The 16062-nt window shown below is 41.2% G+C and overlaps 1 protein-coding gene across 2 annotated transcripts in view; it reads left to right on the forward strand.

Moving 5' to 3' along the window:
- Positions 1 to 2140: 2140 nt before the first annotated feature.
- LOC117477987 (zinc fingers and homeoboxes protein 2-like) overlaps positions 2141 to 16062 on the forward strand; it is a 176416-nt gene continuing 162494 nt past the window's right edge. For both annotated transcript variants that reach the window (XM_034124832.1, XM_034124833.1), the window contains exon 1: positions 2141 to 2509. The gene's annotated coding sequence lies outside the window, so the exon portion shown is untranslated. The remainder of the gene's footprint in view (positions 2510 to 16062) is intronic.

The raw sequence follows: 16062 nt of genomic DNA on the forward strand, positions 1-16062 counted from the left end.
CTACAAATAAATACAAACTACTACAGAGAGATACAATATGAATGCAAGGATGTAGCAGATATACAAACTACTTAAAGGCTTTCAAAATGGTACAAAATGACCAATAATATAAACAAAATGAATACAAATTAATGCAAAAATGACCACAAAGAGATACACACCAACTTCAAAGAGATATACATTTACTACAGAGATAGAAACCGAGCATAAAGAGATGTGAATATGCCCTCTGAAACTTAAACTGACTACAAAAAATGGCAAAAAAGACAACAGAGAGACACAAAAGTACCACACATCACTACAAGTGCCCTGGTGTCAGGCTGTTCAGTGTGGAGTGTGAGGGTGGGTGGGGGCTTTGCATGTTTGTATCAAGGGGCCTATTTTCCTAATGTCATTGTGTTAGTTGTAAACAACTTAATTGTTATTAATGAATATATTTATTTCACTTTTCGTCAGGACAGGAGACACACTTTTATTTTCTCATTCTTGGTTTTTCAGGGGCCTCAAAATGCTTTTTTTCTGCAAAAATGTGTGACACAGGCAGCTCTTGATTACTATTTTAAAGACTATTTTAAGCCTTGAGTGGTTCAGTTTTTAACTTTTGTTGCTAAGCAATGTTGGCCAAAACTCTGCTTATTGGCTAGAGCCGGTGCTTTTGCCTGGCAACATTACCTGATTGTGTATTCTGGAGACACTGGCAAGAGCTTCCAGTTGCAGACAACTCTTCTGCAAAGCTGGCTCTGGCTGTGGCGTCGGTTCTGTTTCGAAGGCCCTGTATTTTTCTCATAAGCTTTTCTTTAAATGCACCAAATCCCAGCATAAAGCTTGTTTTGTGCTGTTATGAAATAAGCTGTTTCCAGAGTGAATAAACTCCAGACTGGCTGACACTAACACAGGCCTCTGGTTGGAATAGGTGGACACCTACTATATAAGGAGGGACAATTAGGAAGCTGGCTGATATTTTAACAAGTTTTAGAGAGTAAATGCTCACCTAGACCATGTAAAGATGTGATTCTTTAACAGAATGTACTGTAAAAAACAAACAAACATAAGAAGCTGCCCAATCCTAGGTTTGAATTATTCATCCATAAATACACACATGAGTTTATTTAATTTAAAATTAATATAATAAATGAAACTGGTTCATATTTTGACCACATTTAGTTTGCCACCTTAAATGTGCAATCTAGTATGCTTTTAAAAAGTGCACTTATATATAATTTGTAATGCAATTATAATAAAAGTACACTTTTACACTAAAATATACATTGTCATATCTATTTTGCACAAAATGTACAAGTATACAACTTACAAAATGTGTTTAAGTGAATTGGTGAAGGTAGGCTAAATGGGTAATCAATCACACATTTGCAATCAAGATGATTAGGAGCTTAAAGTCGAGAATCACTCGATCACCATGAGGCAGGGTGTAGCTCTGCGATGCTCCTGTAGGTGTCGCTCTCAGTCATCTTTTCACTACAGTGTGGAGATCTTCCTACATGTATTGCATCTGATCAGCTACAACAAGCACATTTATAAAAAATACATGAGCCTGATGAAATGCAGATAGCAATCTGGCGAGCGGGGAAACTTCCAACTTCCACTCCTCTTTACAGTCAATTTATATTTCTTTAGATGGCTGATCAGGGGGAGCTGTTCACAGGATGTGATACTGCTGCCTGCTGAGAACGGGCTGCTGTTTGAGAGGTCAGCTCCAGAATCAAACAGGTGTTATAAAGAAATTAAAAAGATGTTTCTATTTTTTTTTTACATACATCTATGTATCATCATCACTTTATTGGATTGTATTTATATTTTCAGGGAGATGGGTTTGTGTGAACATTTGATTTTAGCTATAAAAGGAAAAATATTCTAGATATGAAAAAAACAAAACAATTGAGAGGATAGCCTACTATACATCAGAGGAAACTTGAAGTACCATGAGGAATGCTGCATTGGAAGAATGGTGATACCTGCAGATAAAAGTGACTTTGCATGCCATAAAAGTCAAAATAAACTAAATATAGAGCACTACAGGTGTGTTATAAGTCCCTGCATGAATATATGTAAGTTACAGTAACGTGTAGTCCCAGCCGCCCATGCTGTAAGTGATGAAACGGCAGACCGGTGCAGATGAGGCTGCAGGGGGGACAGGGCTGCGACATGCCTGCGCCTCTCCACCGTAGCCCGAGCAGCCGTGCCAGCGTCGGGTGCGCCATAATCAAACTTTTCTATACATTTTCACGTCACCTGGACGCGAAACATAAATTTGGCATCCTATGCAAATATATGCTGACGTAAAAGATCATGTGGTTTTTGTCGTCGATCCCCCCTATGAGCAACGAGGAGGTTTTTTTTTCTCCTCTCTACTGTTGTCTTTAGGTTAGCTATGCTACAATCTTTACAGTATCCAGTGCTAGCTATATGCGCCCCGCACCGCACCACTCTGGATATCTGGGAATAATCAACTTCCAGGCTGTCGCACCCTGCACCCAGAGACTACACACAGGTAGGACACAAGGGAAACTTCTTATTTATTTAACTCCTGGAGAGAAATGTTGACCAAAGTGACCGCAAAAGTGAAGTTATTAAAGCGGCTTGGTTGCAGCCAGACTAGCCGCCTGGCTGGGCTGTCTGCCTCTGCCCAGGCTGCTGCTGCTAGCGACCGTCCCCTCCATCACAGGCTCTCAGAGTGGGAATCACCTTGCTATCAGCCAGCAAACATCCACGGCAGCCAAACAAGAATTAAAACACTTATACCTTGCTGTCAGGTAACTTTAGTTGTTGCGCGGAGGCTCTCGGGTTATATTGAAAGATAGTTGTCAGACAAGTGAATGTCATCCGGTTCGTGTTGTTTTTTTTGGTAGCCAACTTTTGCCGTCCCCACTCCACCCCGGTGAAAGTGCATATAATACATGTATTAGCCAGCGGAGCTAGCCTTTAACCAGTTAGCCCCTGTCAATGACGGGCACCCCGGTGAAGCTAAGCGCTTTAGCTTTAGCCTTTCCCCGCACACAGCAGCACAAAACGTGGCTGCCCGTCCCTGGATGTTATGCTCTCATGTCGAGAAATGCATTTGTTTTGGCTGGCTCTCTTCTCTTCCCTTCTTCCCGTCCTTAGTTAGCGTTACTCCGCTAAGCAAAGTAAAGAATATTATCCCAATAATGTCTTTCGTAAGACGGTGGAACCGGGGACAGTTTGGTTTGTAGCGTCGGTTCAAGTGTTGTTGTTGCCCGCTGTACGGAGGTTCAAACGGGGCTAGCTAGCAGACAGCCAGTCTGGCTGGTTGGGTCATCTGAGGTGAAGCCGCCGTCAGCGGGCTGTATAGAAACACACTCGCTGCTAACGACAGGCTGGTTTTTAACAGTTTTTTAGATAAAAGGACCTGTAGAGGATATGGTGGATAGGTTTCTTTAACTGGTTTATGTATTTTGACAAACAGTCTTTGACGTTTTAGAGCCGCTTTAATGGCTCTGTGTATAGAAGCGGAGCGTTGGTGTACATACTGTACTCCGCTGCTGCTTAAGACGAGCTGCCGAGTAGTTTGATATTAAACTGCTCTACGTCAAAACTAAGCGTTTGTTTACGAAGTAAACGAATTTAACTGGTTTCTAAGTATACAAATAATTATGTTTAGTTTCTGAAATCATCTTATTTAACTCGTTTTTAATGTTTTAGGAGCGAACTGTCGTTTATTTTCGAAGGAGCACTGTATGCCTGGTGAACAGACGTTGACTTTACCCCAGTTAATGTTTTCTACTGCATGTACAGTATTCTGAATCCAAACAGTTTTAAATAAGGCACGGACTGTCTGTGTGTATGATACTGGTTAATACAGAAACTGACGATCGGTCACCCTAATGTCAGACTGGTTTTAACTTGTTTGGACTGTCAGTATGTACAGTAAACTGTTTTATATGCTTTTCGGAACAGCCTGTGTTTAGGATAATCGTCCCTAGAAAACTGGCTATCATTTGCCATATTGGCAGACTGGTTTAAACTGGTTTGCATGTTGGCTGATTTCAATACCTTATTAAATGCATTTTTCTGGTTACTTATTTTACAGAATCAGGCTGCTGTAATATGGAAAAAGGGATTTTTACATGGTGTGTGTTACACATATTATATAAAGACTGTTTCTTCACTGGTGTATTGTCTGTGTATGGACTATCATTGTAGTATAGAAGTTATTTTCCTCATGTTCATACTTCTTTCTTATGCAAGTTCATTGAGTTCCTTCTCCGACCTCATTTTGTACCCAAATCTTGTTACATAAAATCATGAATAATTAGGAGTGCATCTCATGCCGGTTAAAGTCATATGCAGCGATGTGGCGGCATTTAAAAAAACTGGTGACCTGTGTGACCCCCTAATCAGGAGCATACTATCACAAACATCTACTTTTGTTAATTTCTTACTACTTTTCTTCCTGCCCTCATATGAAGTTTTGATTCTAGTTGGACATAAAGAGGGAGGATTCTGAGGGAACAGGTGTGTAAACTGAATTTGGGCAGGTTTAACCCTGACGAGTGTGTCTTGGCTCTTGGAAAACACTGGAGGCTCATATTTGGCAGCAGCTCCTCCTCTTTCTCCTTCCTCTATACTGCCCGGTGACAGCGTTACCATCTCCTCCCAGATGCTGCACTGTATGGCTCTTTTTTGGAGAAGTGTGCCAGATTTGTTTTAAATATTATCTCCCTCTTGTTTGTTCTGGTTCATAATCACATTTCCTTTCCCATTGACCGACTTTTTCTTTGTCTCAAATTTTGCAGCTATTGTATCGCCACCGTGTCAGGCTTTTTAATCCTATGATATGGATGCAGGGATCAGTCAGTCATGTTGCCAGTCTCCGAATCAGAGCGCGCTCGCTAGCTCTCTGGCTGCTGTTTATTTGTCACACACACACAGAAAAATACACACACAGCTCTCGTACGCCTTCCCTCCCTCGCATGGAGACTTTTACACATACTCTCACATCACACACACACTTTCGCTTTTCCTCTTCCTGCTCTGACACGCTGCTATTTCTTTGACAGACACATTTTGCCGGTTCCTAGGAAGTGTAGCTGTGATTTGCCGTTGCCACCTGACCTGTCACCCCAATCCACACACACAAACACACACACAAACACACTCTGCAGCAGTAGCAAGCTTTTATTTCACACTTTAGACTGTTCACATCATTGGTTTTTATCGCTTGAGATTGCAGCTCAATGCATGTTTACAAAAAAAAAGTATTATTTGTGGCGATTGTAATGGACCCCATTCTGGATTTGTGTTGCCCTCAATGGCATTCAGTCATGACAGCTATACGGAGCCGGAACAAACACACACACATACACACCGTGCAACATCACACAGTCTTTGCCGCTCTATCAAACTGCTTATTTATTTCACACATGCACACACACAAATGCAGAAAGCATGCATGACAGCTGCATCTTGCACATTCACACACATTTATTTTTCCTCTTCCTCTTTATTGCTTCTATTTCACTAACTCACACTAATACACATATTCAATGCTTTATTAAATAGTGGGAGGCAGTGTGGGTGTGTGTTTAGGAAAGAGAGTACGAGCGCGCCAGGTTGTATGTGAGTGAGTGGAGTGGCGATAATTTTGTGTGTGTGTGTGTGGTGAGTCACCAGAAAGCATTGGCTGGCCAGAAAATGTGTGTGTGTGTTGTAGTGTCCGCCTCTCTGCTGGAGCTCTTCGTGGGGAAACTCGATACACACATGCACACACACTTGCTGCTGTTGGACCGAGCCCACCTTCCATGTTGGCTTTGGGGGCGAACATGGTAACCAGGGATCCCCATTCGATCAGATTTAACTCTGTGACTCCCACACACAGAAGAAGAGCACTTATTTTGGTGTTCAGCTAAAAACCTGATTTGCATCTAAAAAATATCATGTAGACCTTTTATTTTTGCATGGAAGGAAATGTGAACAAATCTGAATTATATTCTCTCCTGCAGACATTCTGGATCAGTATAGAAGCCTTCATTACACACCATGAAAATCTATTTATTATGTGCAAAATAATCCGCGCAAATATGTGTTCATGCTGTGGATTAGGCCATGTATGGTAATTCTCCTCCCTGTACCCTACTCTCTAAAACATTAATATCTTTTTGTCAACTCCTGGTTATTATAATAAAATTGTTACGTCTCGTGGAATCTTTTATATCGGCCAAACAGGGGATGACGCTGCAGTTCCTTTATTTATCAGAAATAATAAATATAATAGCCAATATACACTTCTTGGAGATATGTTTTGCCAATATATCCACCAATATGTTATCAAAATGTCAGAACAGGTGTGAGGTAATCTGGAATACTTTGTCAAATAGATTTTTTAAAGAGGCCCTTTAATGCTTGTTGTGCTTTTCCCTTTTCTGTAGTGGGTTATAATACATTCGATTTATGTAGCGCTTTTCTAGATACCCAAAGTGAAACAATAAAACAAACAAACAAAGATGAGATGTAGTGAGTTGGAAACGTTACAAAGAAAAAACAGGACAGAAGGCATTGTGAACTGGCAAAGTAATGGTGTGGGGGAATGGGTTTAACAGGGAAAGGCCAGTCTAAAGAGGTGGGTTTTGAGTGCTCGTTTGAATGTTGGTTGGGTGGTTGACTGTCTGATGTGGCTGGGGAGGGCGTTCCAGAGGGAGGGTGGAGCACCCCAGGTCCGGAGCTTAGTGGTGTTCTTTAGGGTGTTTGTATCTCCGGACCTGAGGCAACGGTTGGGGATGTGAGGGTGGAGGACGTCAGAGAGATAGGGAGGGGCCAGGTTGTTGAGGGCTTTGTAGGTGGTGATGAGTAGTTTGAAGCAGTGTTTCCGCCAGACCAGGGCTGAGAGGGCGTCCACCCCGAGAGCGGGGGGGGGGGGGATTTTGAATTGAGCCGTCCCTTATAGATACTATCTCTTTACGTTAGTGAGCCGGATCATTTGACTCGGCTCTCTTAAAGCGCCGGCTGTTTCGGCTCCCAAACGGCTCTTCATGTTACCACAGTTTAACACGGAGCCTCAGTTTCGCCGCTGCGAGGCTCCGGCGCTCGCAGTTCACGCGCGTGCTCCAAATCGCGCACGTTCCGTGTTGTGGCAGGCACTGCCGATGTCGGGGAAATGATCTTCAATACTCCGAAAATAATCCCACCAGACTCCTTTGCCCCTCCAACAGAGGTCCTTTTTCCTTTTCGTCATTTCAAGCGATAAAAACTCTGGATCTTCTCTCGAATTATTACTTTCTTTGGACGCCCACGGCTCGAGTTCAGGGCGTTCCGAGCTGAATAAGGGCGTCAAATGACGGCAAGACGCCCCCCCTGGCGGAAACACTGGTTTGAAGTCTATTTTGTATTTGACTGGTGGAGGTTTTAGAGGACCGGAGTGAGGTGGTCTTGGCGGCGGCGGGTGGAGGTGAGCAGGCGGGAGGCGGAGTTCTGGACATATTGGAGTTTATTGGTGATTTTGTTTGGTGAACTGTAGAGGATGCTGTTGCAGTAGTCGAGTCTGGAAGTGATGAGGGCGTGGATGAGGGTTTCAGCGGCAGTAAAAGAGAGGGAGGGTCGGAGGCAGGCAATGTTGTTTAGGTGGAGAAAGGCAGTTTTGGTGATGTGGTTGGCATGTGGCAGGAATGAAAGGGTGGGATCAAAGAGGATGCCAAGGTTGCGGATCAAGGTGACATTTGAGCCGTCATTGGCAAGTGAGAATGACTGGGTAGAGCGGGTGAGGGACTTTGGACCAATGATGATTATTTCTGATTGATTGCAGTTGAGTTGGAGGGAGTTTTCTTGCATCCATGTTTTGAGATATGTATAAGGCAGGCGGTGAAGGAGGAGTTGGTGGTGGGTGAGATGGTTTTGGAGGAAAGGTAGAGTTGAGTGTCATCAGCTATCAACTATATCTAAGGCTCTCTAAGGCGTTGTGCACACGGGAACGTTTGCGTTTATGCACAGTATGCGTTTTCAAAAAAGTCTTCCGTTCACATGCATTCGTTTCATTTAACGTGTCTGTTCAAACGAGACCGCTGGAAACCTGCTGGAAACGCTGGACACGCTGTAGTACATATGCCGGGACTGTAAGTGGCGCTGTAACTTCCGCCACAAAATACACCAAAAGCAGCGAAGAAGACCCCGGAGCATGGTTGCCATGGCTACCCTTCTGTTTAAGCCCCGCGGTGGATTTAGCAACATGTAGTTCATGTAATTCTCCATGTCCACTTGTTGCTGATGGTTGTGGTAGAGGAGCTGTAGATTTTGCACTAACATCAGTAGCATGGTCAGTAGCAGTAGCACTAGCAGTAACACTAGCAGTAGCTACTGACAGGAGGAAGTGTGTGTGGCGATTGCTGGTATTCAGCGGGATATAGTAATTTCCTCAGCATGTAAATATATGGATAAATGCAACGGGGAAGTTAACTGAAAGAAACCGAATCTGTGGATATATATATATATATTCGTATAGAGGCGATTACACGGACTCGTTTGACCCCCCAGAGAGTTTCGTTTGCAAATCTATCCACCTTGGGACCCGTTATCGTTTGTGGGGTCCGTTTCTATCGGCCTCATGTAAATAATAGGGCTATACGCAAGAGAAACTATGCAGATACAAGCCGTTTTGTCCTCGTGTAAACGGCACCTAAGTTCAAGAAGGATGGGGATGGTGAGTGGGCCGGAGTCTGCTGAAAGGAGGATGTCATTAGTGATTAGTGATATAGGTTGTTGTGTGTGTAAATGGTCTGCAAACGCTAAAATCTTAAAGTTCCCTCCAGAGGTAGTTTCTCTCCCACACACTACGTAACTCTCGCACTTATATTGGTTAGTGCTCCAACACATTGTACGTGATTGGCCTGTTAGACCCCATCCCCCCGCCACCGGGGGGAAAAACGCGTCATCTGCAGGAAACAGCGTCTGAGGGCTTCTTAATATTTAATAAACTATGAATGTTTTATATCCATGTAACGGGAAGAAACTCCGCTAACTGATCATTTTTATTTATTTTTTGCAAAAAAAAACACAAAGCTAACGCCGAGCCTCTGAATTAGCCATGAGCGAAAAAATCTTAAGGCCGTTAGCACATAACTCTAGCTATACCGATCGATATACTTATTGGATCTGCACAAACTGCTTAGATAACATCCTGAGAGTCCACAGATTATAGAAATATAAGGATCATCACTGAGCGATCAGAACTCGTGACAGGGGAAGCAAATACAGACAACACACAACGTAGCTTTAGGTAGCACCATGTTTAATGGGAGTTTTTGGAGGGAGAAGGGCTCTTTTCATTTAACATTTTGAATGGGACTTTGTGGAGATTTTTGGATGGGGGGTGCATTTTTGTTCATTTTTGTAATATTTAACTCAACATTCCTGTTTTCGTTCTTCAATGAAACAAATAATTGTTCAATAAAATAATTAAAACTTGTTCTGTTCTACTTAAAAAAAATAATCTGTTGAAATGTCATGTTTTTTGTTTAATTTTGCATCGAATATTTCCAAAATTCCCCAGCTTAACTTCCCATGGAAACTTTCCGGAAATGTATTGGAAATGTTCCGCCCCTTTGCAACCCTACTGCTGATTACTACCGAATATCCGGAGACAGCCCTAGTGTCATCCATCACTTTTTATCTCTGCCAGTTAAGACACAACCACTAAAGGCTTTTAAAAGACCGTTCCTTCCTGTTCTGCATACAAATAGAGTTTATTTTATTTGTATAAGTCTCAATGGCTCACTCTTTGTCCTTTTGACTGACGGATTTCAAATAAGTAAAAATCTCCCCAAAAAAAACCTTCAACAGAAGAAAATAGCAGAAACCTTGGGTAGATCAACCGAAAAAGTAGTCGTTTGCCCAGGACGGTCCAACGCGCAATATATGTTGTGCATATAGACAATTAGAATAACCAAAATATATACACTTCCTATGTTAACCTATTATAAAACAATTGGATCTGGGAGGACGTCAGCATCTTACAGGTATTGAAACACGACCCCTCCATCTACAAACCTGGTTTAGGGCAGGATACACAAACACAAGAATCCAAACTTAACCACATAAATCACACAGATAAAAGGATAGCATAAAACTGAGAAAGAGAGTGCCTGAGGCTTTTAATGTTCTGTAACAGATCGAAGAAACATATGGATTTTAAGAGATGTTATCTTTGTAGGTTCAACATAAACAGCTGCGTCTCTCTTATTCATGCTTTCTGGTCTTTTTCTGTAAGCTTTTTTATTCAGATGGCTAGAACCAGGAGAATATTATTAATCACTCAGTGTAATATACATATGAATCCCTACAAACATTATTAAATAAACCTCCTGTTTTGGGCTGTTGCACTGTAAAAACTGTTGCTTTGGTAAAATAAAAATAAATTGTGTCAACTGATTCCAAGCAATTTTAAGAGTTTAGTCAACTTTTGAATTTTTTGAGTTGGTGAAACGTACTTTTTTAGTTTTCCTCTATTCAAGAACGTGTTACTTTGCTAAAACTTAAAAAAAATTGTCAAGCGATTCCAAGCTATTATAGGAGTTGGGTAAACTCACTAATGTGATTTTTTCTGCATGTGAAAAGATGAGTTGAGCCTACAATTAAAAGCCAAGATATTAAGTGTAACCAATGCAAATAACAATCTGCTAAGAACCACATAAGACAAGAATAAATTAAAACTGCGGTCACAGTCGTGCGCGCAGTGATGAGCGGGCCCTCGCGTCTATGCGCCTGTCGGGGAGGGTCGCCGGTCGTCTCGGCGTCAAGTCGACGCACGCGAGTCCTCCGAAATGAGCCGTTTGTCATTTCTATCATTTTCGCGTCCTCGACTCCTCGGTCCTCCGGCAGCGACCCGGAAACGGATGTCGACGCGCCGTCTCGAAGGAAAACTAATTTCGCTAAAGGCTCATCGAGGAGCGATTATCGAGGAGGAGCCGTAAACCGAGGATACACTGATTTAGAGGAGAGAGGAGAGAGGAGAGAGGAGAGAGGAGAGAGGAGAGAGGAGAGAGGAGAGAAGAGTCTCTCTGGAGGAGCTAAAACCGAGGGTACACTGATGTATTCTCCGTAGTCGATTTCAGCCAACAGTGATGTTTAAAAGAGGCGTGACGCATGGCTGGACTTATGTCAACGAAGCACAGCTCTGCAAATTCTTCCCGTTGTGATTATAAGTTATTTAAGATGATCAAATGTGCATCAGACTTTCTGCCCTTTACCGTTTGTTTACTCACTAATCACATCTCCCCTGGATGTTAGGCTATTTATTTTTTTAATACAACTGCTTTCATTGTGACGCGATGTTTACAGTGAGAACAGCTGCTGAGGTCAGTGCAGAAAGCAGAACAGTGTGTATAATATATATCGCTCAATAATATATGTAACAGGCCTACATTACACACTTTATTTGTATGCTTTAAGAGATATCTACAAATAAACAGTAGATATTTTTCATGAAACCATATAGTGCTTCACATAATAAAATATACAAGGGCTGTAGCCTGATATTTAGTATATGCTTTAGGAGCTGTTTGTGTTTGTTGTACAATGTGTAGGTGTGTTTTGTAGAGTGTATGTGTGTGTTGTACATTGTGTAGGTGTGTGTGTGTAGGTGTGTGTGTGAGAGTTGATGCGCCGGGCAGACAGGCGGGTCTCAGTAGCTTAAGGTAGTATCTGACATATAAATGGTCAAAAATGGTACATTCTCCGTTAGCCTACAAGCTCCACGTTCAAGCGATCGACTATTCCTTCGCAATTTAACATCACATTGGATATGGGCTGAACTTGTCCTGGATTGGAATTTTTCCGATCATTTCCCAAGGAGGAGTTTGCAAAAATGTGCTTAAAATGCATGAAAAACGCACATTTTTCAAAATGGCTGACTTTCTTGGGGGCGGGGCTAATGAAAGCCAATTAGAAATATGTCCTCAATTCCATGAGGAATGTCTCTGCCAAAATTCGTGAAGTTCAGAGAAACTATATGTGACTACCACACAATAGGGGTGCTACTGAGCTGTTTTAACAAAAAAATATGTTTTTTATTTTGTACCTTCTCTAAAAGGTCGTGGGCTGTGATGTGTGTCCCAAGTTTTGCGTCCGAAGCTAATTTTAGCACATTGCAATTAAAAGAAAATGTATAGGCCACGCCCACGTTCGTCATTCGTTGCGATACTTAAATTCTCAGTTCATACTCACCCCCAGAGTATGTCTAAAAAAAAGGAAATTATTTCGTCTATCCGTTCTTGAGTTATACATTTGTGGTGTTTTTGGCGCCCCCTGTAGTCCAAAATTAAAATGCTTTGATTTGCCTATTCCCCGAGACAGACTGAACCTATCCACCAAAATCTGTGATATTTGGATACATTGTTGATGAGTTATGAGCATTTCTTTCTAAGCCCCGCCTTTTTGCGAGTACGTTTTGATTGATGGTGGCCATATTTGTCGACTGAACATGCTCATTTCTTACGGTAATGTGTGTGACCCTCCACCGATGCTGTATACTAAGTTTGGTGTCGAAAAACAAAAAATTGAAATTTAAGTTAATATTTCACTGTTTTGAACATTATGCTAATTAAAATAATAAAAGTAGGCGGAGCTTACATGTGTTTTCCTCAACAACAAAAATCAAATCCGTCTTGAAATCATAACGAGCCAGTTTACATTAGCTGTTAACAGACGGTAACAGAGGTGCTATTCACATGCATTACAAGGGGTTTAAGCCATCAAAAAAAGGCTGGTTTGCAATAAAATGAACCACATAGTCATGATATTGATATAGTTCATAAAATGTCCAACTACTTATTTTTAACCCCACCTCATGCTCAGAGATTTACATAAAGTGGCACATGGGTCCTAGAATAAATAAGAACAGACGATTATTTCAACTTTTATCTTGATAAGTGAGAGCGCAGGCCAGTCTACATGAATGCAGGGCATGGCATTTTTCTTTGAGTGGTGACACTAGTGCTGCATAGTTTACATCTCTATCCCATCTGTGACTCAAAAAATAGAAATGGGTACGTTTACCTGATGCTCATTATATTAGAATATAAACATAACACGTCTTGAATTAACCTCTGAAACAACAACTTTAGTCTGACACACTCAAGGGCTTACCTAATGTGAACCTGAAGTCGATAGCAGGAGGCAAAATCAAGAGATTAAGAGGAGGTGTGACTGTTTTCTGGTGAGGCAAATAAAAGAACAAAATAGTTACATGATGACAATGTGCTCATGCTAGTGCTAATGGGGATCCTAATAAAGACATAAAGACATAAATGTAACAATAATTTCAGTAGAATTCATTAAATCATCTTTAATTCAATTAATGGAATCAAACATAATTAAAACACAAGTATCATTTAAAACGGTATTGTATTTATATACATTTATAAGGATGGCATTTATTAAGGATGGTATTGGTAGATACAAGTACAATTCCATGATTCTCTACACAGTAGGGCTCCGGATATTTGGGGGGGGGGGGGGGGGGGTAGTAATCCGCAACGAACCGCTTCAACACGTGTATTTCGGTGTATTATTATTCACGGCATTCATTTTGTTATTCTACAGTATTGTTGTTTCATAGTTATTTGTTAATGTAACCCAATTTGTGTTCTTTGAAATTGAAAAGGATATCGCATTGTGTTTGTTACTTTCGTTGTAATTTGGCTTGGCTTCCTATTTATGGACATGCTTTTATTTTGAAGGAGAGTTAGCGCAGTTGACAGGAAGTTGTTGTTGCTTTGGAAACAACGTGACAGAGATTAACGGAGAAAAGTAATATCTACATATAAAGACGGAGAAAGTAAACAATAACGTTTATGGTTAAGTGTTAGCACCCCCCGAAGAGGCACAAGCTCTTACGTTGATATTGGAGATTTCAATAAATTCAATTTGAAAAGCAACCGGGAAAAAAACGAAAAAACAAACAAAACGAATATCCGAATAACGAAATTGAAACCCAAATAGTACTCCAACGAACGAATATTCGGATATTCGGGTACAGCCCTACTACACAGCGGATCCTAATTACTTCAATATACACTCCTTTATCTCATTTGCATACCATCTAATATCTACTTTATGTTGTAGTAAAACATCTCCTTAATACAACTATTTATTGATATTTCTCGCTAAAGACTGCATTTTACTGTACTACATTGAACACATCCTGCTGATGTTATATGCATTTTCCCCAATACACACTTTTACTGAATTGCGCATGAATACACCTTAACTGACGTCACCTCCGTCACTGGCTACTGAGAGCTAACGTTAACTCTCCTGCAGATTCAAACATGGATTTGCATCTATAGCGTTGGATAAGCATGAAAAATATAGTTTGCACTTAATATTGTATAATAACAACTCAATGCTATAACTGCAGACCATGAGTTTAAATTGGGTACACATCTAGATAGTAGAAAGATAATAAATTGCTCACAGTAAAACAAACGGTGAAATACATACAGAGGAATTAATATCAAAAAGACGCATTAGTAACTTACTCTTACATAACCGCTGGGTTATAAAGTAGTAGGGAATAGATTTAGCGGAGGTATTTTACCGCACAACATGCTCGGCACCAGAGCATCTGAGCCCTATTATGTGGTTGTCCCTTTCCTGTAGTGCGTTATATAGGTTTTTGGGCATGTAAATGGTCTGCAAAGGCTAAAATCCCTGTGTTCCCTCCAGAGGGAGTTTCTCTCAACCTTGTGTCCTAGGGATGGGTATCGTTAAGGTTTTAACGGTACTACTACTTTTATCGATACCGCTTATCGGTCCGGTCTTTTAATGGTACTCTTATCGATTCTTTTGGAGAAAAAAATAAGGTAAACTAACTAAACAAATTGTGAACAAAACTAACATTGCTTTTTATTTAAATTAAATAAATAATATTTCACATCAAAAGAAACAACAATGTTGTAACAAATCGTATTAAATAATCTGATGACAGAACTGTAAACAGAATAGCTGAAAATGTAACAAAATAAATAACTCAGTTACCTCTAATCATTAACCCATGTTTGTATCATTGAGTTAACTCCGTGTGTTGCTGCTAGCATACATAACACCTGACGTGGAAAAGTTACTCGTGGATGGGGCTACAGAGCTACTAGAAAGACAGTCGAACCCGGTGCATTCCTCCATCTGGATGTGGTGCACTTTAGCTAAATGTTTCGACAAATTGCTCGTGTTCCCGCCCTTACATGCTAAACTCTTGCACTCTTGGAAACGAGCATTGTCCACATCGAGACGGCTAAAGTTTAACCACACCTTGGAGCGCGTTCTCTCAGCCATCTCCTCCGTGTGTGTGTTGCTGCATGTAGCAGCTGCGTGTGTGTAAACTGCCCCGCCCCCTCGCACACAGGCGGGGGAGAGAGATCTCTCGTCTGGATTGGAAAGATCGAAAATACAAAAAATACGCATTGTGCAGTCTTTTTGCATATTAGAAACGGAGTTGGCGACACTAAAACTGCAATATAATGTTTGTGTAGCAATAATACATATGACATATATTTTTTACATGTCTCCAGTACCGATAAAAAGACCGATAACGTCGGAGCTTAACGGTACCACGGTCTTTAATAATTCAGCCCCGGGGCCCGTTTAATACCGGGGCTCGGTACCCATCCCTATAGTCTCCTGACTGGCACAAAACAGTCCAAAAATATCAGCGCTCACTTGTTGTAAAACCTGCTCGGAATGAACCAGAAAACTCTACGTCCTAATGATACGATCCTGATAATTAAATCTGTGCAGGAACACATTCAAACCTAAACAGAGACAGAAGAACCAAACTACAAGAGAAATGCAAATGAGTTATTTTTGCAGATGAGATAAAACACGCTCAGTCGTGCCTGCATGCTTGTCAGCGCAGATCTCTAATTAATATTAATGTAACATGCAAATAAAAGTGAGACTTCACTCCTGTCTGCTGCAGAGGAGAGGTATGAAGTGATGGTCTTTATCCAGCGCTGCGGGGGGGCCGTGTGACGGATAAACAAAGCAACAGTAAACATGTCGTCCTGCACAGTGCCCGTCTGGACCAATCACTGACTGACTGTC

This window comes from Trematomus bernacchii, unplaced genomic scaffold, assembly GCF_902827165.1.
Source record: "Trematomus bernacchii unplaced genomic scaffold, fTreBer1.1, whole genome shotgun sequence".
NCBI lineage: Eukaryota > Metazoa > Chordata > Actinopteri > Perciformes > Nototheniidae > Trematomus > Trematomus bernacchii.